This window comes from Pseudorca crassidens, chromosome 19, assembly GCF_039906515.1.
Source record: "Pseudorca crassidens isolate mPseCra1 chromosome 19, mPseCra1.hap1, whole genome shotgun sequence".
NCBI classification, from domain to species: domain Eukaryota; kingdom Metazoa; phylum Chordata; class Mammalia; order Artiodactyla; family Delphinidae; genus Pseudorca; species Pseudorca crassidens.
The window spans coordinates 26,709,099-26,723,932 of NC_090314.1; the positions used below are offsets into that span (position 1 = coordinate 26,709,099).

At 52.5% G+C, this 14,834-nt stretch overlaps 2 pseudogenes; both read left to right on the top strand.

Annotated features, from left to right (window-relative positions):
• Positions 1-7,033: 7,033 nt before the first annotated feature.
• On the top strand, positions 7,034-7,152 carry LOC137213666 (5S ribosomal RNA; annotated as a pseudogene).
• A 5,138-nt stretch (positions 7,153-12,290) lies between these two features.
• On the top strand, positions 12,291-12,410 carry LOC137213668 (5S ribosomal RNA; annotated as a pseudogene).
• The last annotated feature ends 2,424 nt before the right edge of the window (positions 12,411-14,834 follow it).

Genomic DNA, 14,834 nt, shown 5'->3' on the forward strand with positions numbered 1-14,834 from the left:
AGTGCATGGGAAATACAACTACTATTCCTCCTACTGCTGTTGCTGCTACGACTGCTAACACTACTGCTACTACTAGTAGTCCAGTGCATGGCAAATACTACCACAATAACTACTACTGCTGCAGCTGCTACCACTGCTTCTACTACTGCTACTACTACTAGTACCACTGCTGCTACTTCTACTACTGCTGCTGCTAATTCTACTGCTGCTGCTAGTACTACTACTACTACTAGTCCTGTGCATGGCAAATACTACTACTACTGCTGCTGCTGCATCTTCTACTGCTAATACTACTGTTACTTCTACTACTACGACTAGTAGTCCAGTGCATAGCAAATAGTACTACTATTACCACTGCTGCTGATGTTGCTAATGCTGCTACTACTACTGCTACTACTAGTAGTCCAGTGCACGGCAAATATTACTACTATTACTACTACTGCTGCTGCTGCTGCTACTACTGTTACTTCTACTGCTACAACTAACAGTCCAGTGCATGGCAAATATTACTAATATTCCTACTACTGCTACTGCTGCTACTACTGCTACTACTAGTAGTCCAGTGCATGGCAAACACTACCACACTTACTACTACTGCTGCTGCTACTACTACTGCTTCTACTACTATCAAAACTACTAGCCCATTGCATGGCAAATATACTTCTACTCCTGCTATTGCTGCTATTGGTACTACTACGACTGGCCCACTGCAGGGCAAATCTGCTGCTACTACTACTGATTCTGCTGCCACTTCTGGTGCTTCTGCTACCACTACTAATACTACTACTAACCCAGTGCATGGCAAATACTACTACTATTATCACTACTGCAGCTACTATTACTACTGCTGCTGCTACTTCTACTGCTGCTGCTACTGCTACTACTACTAGCCCAGTGTATGGCAAAAACTACTACTATTACTACTACACCTGCTGCTGCTACTACTGCTACTACTAGTAGTCCAGTGCAATGCAATACTACTACTATTAATACTACTTCGGATGGTGCTACTACTGCTTCTACTATTATCAATTCTACTAGCCCAGTTCCTGGAAAATCTACTATTACTACTACTCTTGCTGCTATTGCTACAACTACTACTAGCCTAGTGCATGGCCAATACTATTACCATTACTTCTTCTACTACTACTACTGCTGCTGCTGCTACTACTGCTACTACTATTGCTACTAGTAGTAGTCCTGTGCATGGCAAATAATATTACTATTGCTGCTGCTGCTGCTACTACTGCTACTACTACTGCTACTAATGGTAGTCCAGTTCATGGCAAATACTAATATTACTACTACTGATGCTGCTGCTACTAATGCTAATACTACTATCAGTACTACTAGCCCAGTGCATGGGAAATATACTACTACTACTGCTATTGCTGCTACTGCTACTACTACTACTGGCCCACTGCTGGGCATATCTGCTGCTACTACTACTGCTGCTGCTACCACTACTACTACTACTACTACTAGCCCAGTGCATGGCAAATACTAGTACTATTACCACTATTACTGCTACTACTACTGCTGCTGTTGTTACTTCTACTGTTGCTGCTACTACTACTACTACTACTAGCCCAGTGCATGGAAAATACTACTACTATCACTAATACTGCTGCTGTTGCTGCTACTACTGATACAACTACTTCTACTAGTAGTAGTCCAGTGCATGGTAAATACTACTTCTATTACTACTACTGCTGCTGCTGCTACTACTGCTAGTACTACAATCAATACTTCTAGCCCACTTCTTGACAAATTTACTAATACTACTGCTATTGCTGCTATTGGTACTACTACTACTGGCCCACTGCTGGGATAATATTTTGCCACTACTACTGCTGCTGTTGCTACTTCTACTGCCTCTGCTGCTACTACTAATACTACTACCAGCCCAGTGCATGGCAAATACTACTAGTAGTACCACTCTGCAGCTACTATTGCTACTGCTGCTGCTACTTCTACTGCTGCTGCTACTAGCCCAGCGAATGGCAAATATTACTACCATTGCTACTACACCTGCTGCTGCTACTACTGCTACTACTAGTAGTCCAGTGTATTTCAAATTCTACTACTATTACTACTACTGCTGCTGTTGCTACTACTGCTACTACTACTATCAATTCTACTAGCCCAGTGCCTGGTAAATCTACTACTACTACTGCTCTTGCTGCTACTGTTACTACTACTACAAGCCTAGTGCATGGCAAGTACTACTACTATTACCAATATTGCTTCTACAACTACTACTGCTGTTATTACTACTGCTGCTGCTTCTTCTACTGCTGCTGGTGCTACTACTATTACTACTATCCCAGTGTATGGAAAATACGACTACTATTACCACTACTGCTGCTGCTGCTACTTCTGCTACTACTGCTGCTACGACTAGTAGTCCAGTGCATGGCAAATATTACTATTATTACTACTACTGCTGCTGCTGCTACTACTGCCACTACTAGTATCAATACAACTAGCCCAGTATATGGCAAATCTACTAGTAGTACACCTATTACTGCTAATGCTTATGCTACTACTGGGCCGCTGCAGGTCAAATCTTCTGCTACTTCTACTGACACTGCTGCCACTTCTACTGCTGCTGCTACCACTACTACTACAACTACTACTAGCCCAGTACATGGCAAGTACTACTACTTTTACTAGTACTGCTGCTACTACTACTACTGATGCTAATATTAGTACTGCTGCTAGTAGTACTACTACTACCCCAGTGCATGTCAAATACTACTACTATAACAAGTCCTGCTGCTGAAGCTTCTACTACTGCTACTTCTTGTAGTCCAGTTCATGGCAATTACTACTACTATTACTACTAATGCTGCTACTGCTTCTGCTGCTACTGCCATTATTACTGCTGCTGATACCACTACTACAACTATAACTACTATCCCAGTGCATGGCAAACTGGTACAACTATTACCAATACTGTTGCTACTACTACTGCTTTTGCTGCTAATTCTATTGCTGCTGTTACTACTACTACTACTTCTAGCCCAGGGCATGACTAATACTACTACTGTTACTACTACTGCTTCTGCTGCTGCTACTACTACTACTGCTAGAACTAGTAGTCCTGTGCATGGCAAATATTACTACAATTACTACTACTGCTGCTGCTGCTGCTAGTAGTGCTACTACTACTGCTATTACTACTAGTAGTGCTGCTGCTACTTCTACTTCTGCTGCTGCTACTTCTAATGATGATGCTACTAATATTAATACTACGAGTCCTGTGCATGGCAAATACTACTAGTATTACTACTACTCCTGCTACTGCTGCTATTACTGTTACTTCTACTACTACAACTAGTAGTCCTGTGCATAGCAAATACTACTACATTTACCATTGCTGCTGCTGCTGCTAATACTGCTACTGCTACTGCTACTACTAGTAGTCTAGTGCATGGCAAATACTACTACTATTACTACTACTGCTGCTGCTGCTACTACTGCTACTACTACTGCTACCACTAGTAGTCCAGTGCATGGCAAATACTACCACAATTACTACTACTGCTGCTGTTGCTACTACTGCTTCTACTACTATCAAAACTACTAGCCCAGTGCATGGCAAATATTCTTCTGCTACTGCTATTACTTCTATTTCTACTACTATGAGTGGCCCACTGCAGGGCAAATCTGCTGCTAATACTAGTGATGCTGCTGTCATTTCTACTGCTTCTGCTACCACTACTAATACTACTACTAGTCCAGTGCATGGTAAATTTTATTACTATTACCACTACTGCAGCTACTATTACTACTGCTGATGCTACTTCTTCTGCTGCTGCTACTACTACTACTAGCCCAGTGCATGGCAAATTCTACTACTATTACTACTACACCTGCTGCTGCTAGTACTGCTACTACTAGTAGTCAAGTGAATTGTAAACACTACAACTATTACTACTATTTTGGAAGCTGCTACTACTGCTACAACTACTATCTATTGTACTAGCCCAGTGCCTGGCAAATCTACTAGTACTACTGCTCTTGCTGCTACTGCTACTACTAGCCTAGGGCATGGCAAATACTACTACTATTACCACTACTTCTGCTCCTACTACTGCTGCTGCTCCTCCTACTGCTGCTACTTCTTCTACTGCTGCTGCGGCTACTACTACTACTAGACCAGTGTATGGCAAATACTACTACTATTACTACTACTGCTGCTCCTGCTGCTACTATTGGTACTACAACTGCTACTAGTACAAATATTGCTGCTTCTACTTCTACTGCTGTTGCTGCTACTACTGCTACTACTACTATCAATACTAATAGCCTAGTGCATGGCAAATTTACTGATACTACTGATTTTGCTTTTACTGCTACTACTAATGCTACTACTAGTAGTCCAGTGCATGGCAAATACTGCTACTATAACTACTACTGCTGCTGCTACTACTACTACTGATGCTACTACTGCTACTACTAGTAGTCCTGTGCATGGCAAATACTACTACTATTACTTCCATTGTTCCTGCTGCTGCTAATACTGCTACTACTACTGCTACTACTCATAGTCCAGTGCACTGCAAGTACTACTACTATTACTACTAGTGCTGCTGCTGCTAATACTGCTACTACTACTGCTACTTCTAGCAGTCCAGTGCATGGCAAATACTACTACTATTACTACTACTACTACTGTTATTGCTGTTACTGCTACTACTACTTATGGCCCACTGCAGGGCAAATCTGCTGATGCTGCCACTTCTACTGCTGCTTCTACCACTACTACAGCTTCTACTACTATCCCAGTGCATGGCAAAAACGTCTAATATTACCACTACTGCTGCTACTACTACTACTACTGCTGCTACTACTACTGCTGCTGCTACTAGTACTACTACTGGCCCACTGCATGCCAAATAAAACTACTATTACCACTACTGCTACTACTAATACTGCTGCTAATACTACTATTATCCCAGTGCATGGCAAGTACTACTGCTATTACCGCTACTGCTGCTACCACTACTACTGCTGCTGCTACTACTGCTACTACTACTATAGTTAAGGTGAGTGTCAGTGCCTTCTTTGGTAGAAATATCACGAACTTAGATAGGGACAGTATCATTGCTGAGTTAGGAATAGTGTCCGGGCCTTAGTTAGGCAGAGTGTCAGTGTGTGAGTTAGGATTAATGTCACGACTTTAGTTAGCTACAGTGTCCATTCACAAGTCGGCAGTAGCATCCTGGTCTTATGTAGGGAGAGTGTCAGTGCCTGAGTTAGGAGTAGTGTCATGGCCGGAGTTGGGACTAGTGTAAGGGCCTTAGATAGGGACAGTGTCAGTACCTGAGGTAGGAATAATATTATGGCCTGAGTTGGAGTAGTGTCACCGCCTGAGTTAGTAGTAGCGTCAGGGCCTTATTTAGGTATAGTGTCAGTCCCTGAATTTGGAGTAGTGCCATGGCCTTAAATAGGGACAGTGTCAGTGCCTGAGTTAGGAGTAGTGTTAAAACCTGAGTTAGGAGTAGTGTGAGGGTCTTTCTTAGGGACAGTGTCTGTGCCTTATTAAGTAGTAGGGTCAGGGCCTTAGTTAGGGCAAGTGTCATTTCCTGAGTTAGGAGTAGTGTTATGGCCTGAGTGAGGAGTAGTGTGAGGGCATTAGGGACAGTGTCAGTTCCTCAGTTAAAAGTATGTCAAGTCCTCAGTTAGGTAGAATGTCAGTGCCTGAGTTATTAGTATCAGGGCCTTTATTAGGGAGAAACCAGTTCCTGAGTTAGGAGTAGTGTTCAGGCTTGAGTTAGAAGTAGGGTCATCACCTTATTTAAGGACATTGTCATAGCCTGAGTTAGGTGTGGTGTGAGGGCCTTAGGGACAAGTGTCAGTGCCTCAGTTAAGAGTACTGTCAAGGCCTTAGTGAGGCAGAGGGTGAGTGCCTGAGATAGTATTAGTGTCACGGATTTAGTTAGGGACAGTGTACATTCCCAGATTGTAAGTAGCGTCCAGGTCTTAGCTGAGGATAGTGTCTGTGCCTTAGTGTCAGGGCATTAGTTAGGGACAGATTCAGTGCCTGGGTTAGGAGTAGTTGTATAGCCTGAGTTAGGAGTAGTGTGAGGGTCTTAAGTACAGTCTCAGTGCCTGAGTTAAAAGTACTGTCAAGACCTTAGTTAGGAAGCGTGTGAATGCCTGAGATTGCAGTAATATCAGGTCCTTAGTTAAGGACAGTGTCAATGTCAGAGTTGTGAGAAGTTTCAGGCCCTTAGTTATAGACAGTGTCAATGCCTGAGTTAAGTGTAGTGTCACGGCTTTAGTTAAGGAGAGTGTCCGTGCCTGAGTTGGTAGTAGTATCACGGAGTTAGTTAGGGACAGTCTCAGTGCTGAGTTTGGAATAGTGTCCGGGTCACTGACAGTGTCAGTGCCTCAGTTAAGAGTATTTTCAAGGCCGTAGTGAGGCAGAGTGTGAGTGCTTGTGTTAGGATTAGTGTAACGGGTTTGGTTAGGGACAGTGTCCTTCCCAAATTGTGAGTAGTGTACTGGTCTTAGGGACAGTGTCTGTGCCTCAGTTGTTAGTAGTCTCAGGGCCTGAGTTAGGAGTAGTGTAAAGGTCTTAGTTACGAACAGTGTCAGTCCCTCAAGAGTATTGTCAAGGTCTTAGGCAGAGTGTGAGTGCCTGGTTTAGGATTAGTTTCACGGGGTTCATTAGGGACAGTGTTCATTCCCGAGTTGTGAATAGCGTCCTGGTTTTAGTTAGGGACAGTCTCTTTCCCTTAGGTAATAGTAGTATCAGGGCCTTAGTTAGGGACAGTGTCAGTGCCTCAGTTCTTAGTAGTGTTATGGCCTGAGTTAGGAGTAGTGTGAGTGCCTTAGGAACAGTGTCAGTGCCTCAGTTAAGAGGATGTCAATGCCTTAATTAGGTAGAGTGTCTGTGCCTGAGTTACGAGTATTATCAGGGCCATTTTGCCCTGCCGGAGAGGGTGGGTCACTGGGCTGGTGGTAAGGCACAAGTGCCAGCGAAACTGGGCCTCAAGAGGCAGCCCACGGCCTCCGCCCTGTCTGCGGCCATACCACCCTGAACGCGCCCGATGTCATCTGATCTCGCAAGCAAAGCAGGGTCGAGCCTGGTTAGTACTTGGATGGGAGACCGCCTGGGAGTACCAGGTGCTGTAGGCTTTTTGCCTCCCACTCCGCCTTCTCATTTACTTGCTCACGGCAGTGGCCACCGGCTCTGACCACACCGGGCCCCGCTGCAGGCCCCAACTCCTCAGGCCCCTCCCACCATGGCACGTGACGGAGGGGGCGCTCCCTGCCGGCCCGGCTGGCCAGGCGACCAGAAGGTGACCCTGGAAGGCAGCGGCACACCAGAAGCTCCGGGGTGGCTGGCCGGAACTCAGACATGGCCGCGGGCCGGTGGCAGTCCGTGTGGCCCGTGAGCTTCTGGACCTGCACTTGGCCACCACCACTGGTGCCCAGCCACACCGCAGCCACCTGTCTGACCTTGGGTCTCTCCACAGCACCCTCCAGAGAAAACCGCCCCTCTGCCTTTCTGCCATGGCTGGGGGGTGGGCGCAGGGGCGGGTGCCGGGGCCGCTTACCCGGGCCTGCTGGACAACAGGGGCAGGGTCCTGTGCTCAGTGGGTGGCGTGGGGGCAAGGGTGGCCTTGCCGGGCCTGAGGGGCTGTGCCGACTCAGTGGTGGCTCCCAGTGGCTTCAGGCCAGCTGCTGTTGGGCAGGAGGGCCGGCCCGGGTGGCAGCTGGGCTGTGCCTAGTGCCGCATGGGCAGGCAGGGGCGATGCCCAAGGGACCACGGGCCCCGGGACCTGAAGCCTCCAGGGCCATGTCCCTGTGAGCGACGTGCGGGATCTTGGGTGGTGCGCCAAGTGCCGAAGGGTTTGCTGGGTCACGCCAACCCTGGGCTGGGAGGTGGTCGCCAAACCCTCCACCACCGCCAGATACCTGAGACCTCCATTCCCCCTGCCTGGGCAGGCGACAGGGCCCTGCTGTGGCAGGGTGGCCGCCAGGCTGGCAGTAAGGTGTAAGCGTGAGCGAAACTGGGGCAATGGTAGGGAGGTGAAGGAGGTGTGTTGAGGAAGGTGAGTGTGGGGAGGTGAGGGATGTGAGGGAGGTGAGGTGAGGGAGGTGAGGTGAGGTGAGGGAGGAGAGATGAGGTGAGGGAGGTGAGGGACTTGAGGTGAGGGAGCTGATGAGAGGTAGATGAGGGATGTGAGGTGAGGGAGGTGAGGTGAGGGAAGTGAGGTGAGTGGAGGGAGGTGGGGAGGTGAGGTGAGAGAGGTGAGGAAGGTGATGTCAGGGAGGTGAGGGACGTGAGGTGAGGGACGTGAGGTGAGGGAGGTGAGGGAAGTGAGGTGATGGAGGTGAGGGAACTGAATGGAGGGAGGTGAGGGACGTGATGTGAGGGAGGTGAGGGACGTGAGATGAGGAATGTGAGTTGAGTTATGTGAAAGAGGTGAGGTGAGGGAGGTGAGGGTGGTGAAGTGATGGAATTGAGTGAGGTGAGGTGAGGGACGTGAGGTGAGGTGAAGGAGTAGTAGTGAGGTGAGGCAGGTGAGGTGTGGGAGGAGAAGGAAGTGAGGTGAGGGAGATGAGGCAAAGGAAATGAGTTGAGGTGAGTGAGGAGAGGTGAGGTGAGGCAGGTGAGGTGAGAGAAGTGATGGAGTTGAGGTGAGGGAGGTGAGGGAGGTGAGGTGAGGGAGATGAGGTGAGGTAGCTGAGGTGAGGAGAGGGAGGTCAGATGAGGGAGGTGAGAGAGGTGAGGTGAAGTGGCAGACATGAGGTGAGTTGAGGGAAATGAGGTGAGGGAGGTGAGGGAGGTGAGGTGAGGTGAGGGAGGTGATGTGAAGGAAGTGAGGTGAGGTGATGTGAGGGTGCTGAGGTGATGTGAGGGAGTTGACGGAAGTGAGGTGAGGGAGGTGAGGTGAGGTGAGGGAGGTGATGTGAAGGAAGTGAGGTGAGGGAGGTGAGGTGATGTGAGGGTGCTGAGGTGATGTGAGGGAGTTGACAGAAGTGAGGTGAGCATCGTGATGTGAGGGAGGTGAGGTGTGGGAGGTGAGGGAGGTTAGGTGAGGGAGATGAGGTGAAGGAGGTGAGGTAATGGAGGTAAGGGAGGTGAGATGACGTAGGTGAGGTGAGGGAGGTGAGGTACGTGTGGTGAGTGTGCGAGGTGAGGTTGTTGTGAAGGAAGTGAGGGAGGTGAGTTTACAGAGGTGTGGTGAGGGAGGTGAGTTGAGGTGTGGGAACTGAGGTAGGTGACCTGAGGTATGTGATGTGAGGTGAGGGAGGTGAGGTGAGGTGAGAGAGGTTAGGAGATGGAGGTGAGGGAGGGGATGTGAGAGAGATGAGGTGAGGGAGGTGAGGTAAGGGAGGTGAGGGAGGTGAGGTGACGTAGGTGAGGTGAGGTGAAGAAGGTGAGGTGTGGTGCGGGAGGTGAGGGAGGTGAGGTGAGGGAGGTGAGGGAGTTGAGGTGAGCGTGGTGAGGGAGCTGAGGTGACGGAGGTGAGGTCAGGTCAGGTAAGAGGTGTCTCTTACCTGGAGTAAAAGTTGTCTTGGGACTTTAAGGCTGTGACTGGAGGGGCTTCCCCAGCTCCCACTACCCACTCGTTCCACAGTCCCCGTGGAGCCTCCGTGGAAGCCCCAGACCATCCACACTGAGGCAGCATCCAGCAGCACTTAGAGGCCTTATCATCTTTTGTGTCTGGTATCCGGGAGTCAAGGTGCTTTAGGTGCCCGAGCAGGAAGCTTGGGCGATGGTGGAAGTGGGAAGAAACTCTTGAGCACAGGTTCTTGGGATCCACGGAGCAGCGCATGCACATGCGATGGCTGCCTACTTAGCTGGCTTGCTTGTCTGTGGGGAAAAGCGAGGTGGAACAGGGCCTGTGTTCCTGAGGGGCTGAGAATCAAGGCAGGGATAGAAGAAAGAGGACAGACCTGCATCCCCTGAGCCCACGCTGGCGTCCACTCACATTTGGGGAAAATACGATTGAAAAGTGCCCACAAGAATCTCTTCAGATGCCTCCAGAGATGAGGGAAGAAGGGGAGGGGGGAGGCAGGGAGCAGGGTAAGCCTTGAAATCCAACCCTTGTCCGGCCACACCACAGCATTCCTCCCACCTCAGCCCCTTCAAGACCCCAGGGCTCCCCCAACCCAGCTGCACAGATCCTACCCTGACCATAGTCACCACGTTGATCCCCACGTTGAGCAAGATGAAGCTGACCGGGATCAGAAGAATTGGGTCTCCTTGCTCCTGGCATTTCCTGGGGATGGGGCCAGGATACGGCTTGGCTCAGTAGTAGGTTTGCTCACCCATGGCCGGGGGTCCCAGGACTGCCTGTGTCCCCTGCCCTCCACTTTTAACTGGGAGCCAGCCTGGGTCATAATGGGGCAGGTGGTGAGGTCACAGTGAGGGAGGGGGAAGAAAAAGAGGGCCCAGGGTGGCATTCCCTGGTAACCAGGGTCAGGTAAGCTGAGCCTGGACAGTCAAACAGGGCCCGGAGGCCGGCACACCTACCCTCGTGCGGTCAGGCATTCGCTCACCGCCCGCTGACTTGCTTGTTCAAATGACACATTCCATCTCTTGGCCCCTCCTGAGACTAGGAAGACCTTGGCCTCAGAGTCCTGTGGAAGGCCTGGCTGGAGTCCAGAGCCTCAGCCTTCTTCATGCCCTTCACTGGGCCTGGAGCTGGACCTGCCCAGATGTGGAACCTCCCAGTTTGGAAGCAGCTTCTTGTATGAGGCTCTTTGGGGATAGGGACAGCTGAGACACAGAGAAGGTGTTCAGAGACCAGTGGTTTGGAGTCTGCAGCTGCAGATGTACTTAGTGCATGGTATAGGACCAGGAGGGGCCTGCTGGCAGGACTGTGACCACTAAACCAAGGGGACCCTCAGGCCAAGAAGGGGACACTGGTTTCTTATTTCAGGAAGCCAAGGGCAGGAACCCAGGCTGGCAGAAGAAGTGGTGCTTCCAAGTCACAGACCACCAATGTTTCCTGGACTCTGGCACTCTTTATTCCTCTCTCCATGCCCTCCCGCCCCCCCGCCCCTGCCCCCATTTGCTGCTGGTAAGTTCATTTACCCAGGCTGGTTCAGGTGCAGAGAGGGCCTCGAGGCCGAGGTGGAAGGTAGCAGCGAGTTGGCCCGCGCTTGGCTCTCCTGCACTTGCCGCTTCAGCTCCAGGCTGTCATACACCTGTAGTTGGCATTGCACCCTGGGTTCTGGCTGAGTGGCATGAACGTGGGTGGGGGTGGAGGGCGCTCAGTAGCCTGGACATTGGGCAAGGGCTGGGAGGGGTGGAGGAGCAGCGCTGAGCTGGGAGCCGGGGCCCACTGATACGAGGCCTCGGCCAGCTGTGAGGGAGGCGGAGGTGGCCAGAGGGCGCCGCATGGACAGCATCTCAGCCCATTCGGCCGCCCGGTGCCGTACCTTGTGGGGATCCTGGGAGTAGTTCAAGTGTCCCGTGGAGAGGTGTGGCCTGTGGTTGGGCTGGCTGTGAGCACAGCTGGGGAGGCTCTGTCTGTGGGCCATTGGGGTGTTGTACTGCCAGGTTTCGGGCCAGCAACACCGAGGCACCAGAGCGGATGGAATCTCAGAGCCCTCCAGAACCAGACTCTGCCACGGGCCCGGTTGCCATCCGTGCGGCCTGCGAGCCCCTCAACCTGCACGTGGCCGCCGCCACTGGCGCCCAGCCCCGGGGCCACCACCTGTGTGCCACTGTGTCCCTCCACAGCTACCTCCCAAAAAAGCCCCCACTCCACCGTGTTGCCGCGGCCAGTGGCGGGAGCAGGATCGAGGGCAGGGGCCACTTCCCCTGGCCTGCCGGTCACCAGGGGCAGGGTCCTGAGCTCAGCAAGTGGCGTTGGGACAAGGGTGGACTTGCTGGCGCTAAGGGGCCGTGGTGACTCAATGGTGGCTCCCAGTGGCTTTGGGCCAGCTGCTGTTGGGCAGGAGGACTGGCCTGGGCTGTGGCTGCACTGTTCCTAGCGCTGCGTGGGCGGGCAGGTTTGATGCCAAAGGGTCGGTGGCCTAGGGCCCTGAAGACTCCAGGGCCATGTCCCTGTGTGCGACGTGCGGGATCTCTGGCGGGGCGCCAAGCGTCGAATTGTTTGCTGTGTCATGCCCGCCTTGGGCTGGGAGGTGGTCGCCAAACCCTCCGCCACCGCCCAATACCGGAGACGTCCATTCCCTTTGCCTGGGCAGGTGATTGGGTCCTGCCGAGGCGGGCTGGCCTCCAGGCTGGCGATAATGTGCAAGCGCCAGCAAAAATGGGCCTCAAGAGGCAGCCCACATCCCGCACCCCCGTCTGTGGCCATACCACCCTGAATGCACCCGATGTCGTCTGATCTCGCAAGATAAGCAAGGTCGGGCCTCATTAGTACTTGGGATGGGAGACCGCTTGGGAATACAGGGTGCTGTAGGCTTTTTGCCTCCCGCTCAGCCTTCTTTACTCGCCTGTGCTGGTAGCCACCTGCTCCGCCCCTGCTGGGCACTGCTGCAGGCCCCACCTACTCAGGCCCCTCCCACCACAGCATGAACTGGAGGGGTGCTCCCAGCTGGCCCGGCTGGCCAGGCGGCCAGAATTCGGCCCTGGAATGCAGGGGCACACCTGACGCCCCAGGGGTGGCTGTCAGTGTCCCAGAGGTGGCCGCAGGCCTGGTGGCCATCCATGCAGCCCAAGAGCCTCTGGACCTGCACTTAGCCATCCCCACCAGTGCTCTGCCACGCCGCAGCCATCTGTCTTCCCGTGTGTCACTCCACAGCTCCCTCTGGAATAAGCCGCCCCTCTGCAATTTCACCACAGCTGGGTGGCGTGCGCAGGGGTGGGGGCCTGGGCCACTTCCCCGGGCCTGCTGGCCATCAGGTGCGGGGCCCTGTAATCGGGGTGGCGTGGGTGCATGGGTGTCCTTGCTGGGCCTGAGGGGCTGAGCTGACACAGTGGTGGCTCCCAGTGGCTTCGGACCAGCAGCTGCCTGGCTGGACGGCAGGCCCGGCCACAGCTGGGCTGCACCCAGCTCAGCGTGAGCGAGTATGGGGGATGCCCAAGGAACTGCAAGCCCCCGGGCCTAGAAAATTCCTGGGCCATGTCCCTGTGAGCATCGAGAGGATTCTGGGGCGTGCTGCCAAGTGCCAACACATATGGAGGGTGCCACCCACCCAGGACTACGAGTTTGCCGAAAACTCATCCACCCACAGGTCCACTCGGAGGGAGGTGAAGTGATGTAACAGAGGTGATATGAGGGATTTGAGGGAACTGAGGTGACGGTGGTGAAGTGAGGGAGGTGAGGTAAGGGAGGTAAGGTAACTGAGGTGAGAGAGGAGAGGTGAGGGAGGTGAGGTGAGGGAGGTGAGTGTCGTGAGGTGATGGAGGTGAGATGACGGAGGTGAGGGAAGTGAGTGGATGGAGGTGAGGGAGGTGAGTTGATGGAGCTGAGGTGAGGGAGGTGATGTGAGGTGAGGGTGGTTACGTTAGGGAGATGAGGGACGTGAGGTGACGGAGGCGAGGTGAGGTGAGGGAGTTGAGGTGAGAGAGGTGAGAGAGGTGAGGGAGTTGAATGGAGGTAGGTGAGGTAAGTGAGGTGAGGGAGGTTAGGTGAGGTGAGGGAGGTGATGTAAGGGAGGTGAGGGATGTGAGGTGAGGTACATGAGTTGAAGGAGATCAGGGAGGTGAGGTAAGTGAGGTGAGGGAGGTGAGGTGAGGGAGGTGATGTGTGGCAGGTGAGTAAAGTGCAGTGAGACAGGTGAGGTGCCAGAGGTGAGGTGAGGTGAGGGAAGTTTGGTGAGGGAGTTGAGGGAGGAGAGGTGAGGGAGGTGAGGTGAGTTTAGAGAGGTGAGGAGATGTGTGGGAAGTGACGGAGGTGAGGTGAGGGAGGTGAGGTGAGTTGAGGGGTGTAAGATGATATGAGGGAGCTGAGGTGAGATTACAGAGGTGAGGGAGGTGTGGTGAGGGTAGTGAGGTGAGGTGTGGAAGGTGAGGTGAGGGATATGAGGAAGGTGAGGTGAGGTAGGTGAGGTGAGGTGAGGGTTGTGAGGGAGGTGAGATGAGGGAGGTGATGTGAGGGACGTGAGGGAGGTGAGGTGAGCGATCTGAGGTGAGGGCTGTGAGGTGAGGTGAGGGAGCTGAGGTGAGGGAGGTGAAAGAGGTGAGGTGAGGGAGGTGAGGGGAGGAAGTTGAGGTGAGGTGCTGAAGGTGTGATGAGGTAGGTGAGGGTGATGAGGTGAGGGAGGTGAGGTGAGGGAGGTGAGGTGAGTCAAGGTACAGGAAGTGAGGAGAGGTGAGTTGAGGTAGATGAGTTGTGTTGAGGGAGGTGAGGTGAGTTAGGTGAGGTAGGTGAGGTAAGGGAGGTGAGGGAGGTGAGGTGATTTAGGTAAGGTGAGGTGAGGGAGGTGAGGTGAGGTGTGGGAGGTGAGGAGAGGTGTGTGAGGTGAGGCAGATGAGGTGAGGGAGCTGAGGTGAGGTGAGAAAAGTGAGGGAAATGAGGTGAGGGAGTTGAGGTGAGAGAGGTGATGGACGTGACGTGAGGAAGGTGAGGGAGGTTACTGGAGGGAGGTGAGGGAGGTGAGATGAGAGAGGTGAGGGGAGGTGAGTGCGGTGAGGTGAGGTGAGGTATGTGAGGGAGCTGAGGTGAGTGAGGTGATGTGAGGGAGGTGAGGGAGGTGATGCATGAGAAGTGAGGTGAGGTGAGGGAGGTGAGGTGAGGGAAGTGATGTGAGGGAGGTGAGCTGAGGAGACGGAAGTGAGGTGAGGGAGGTGAGGGAGGTGAGGTGAGGGATCTGAAGTGAGGTTAGGGAGGTGAGGAGTGATGTGGGAAGTAACGGAAGAGAGGTGAGTGATGTGAGGTGAGGTG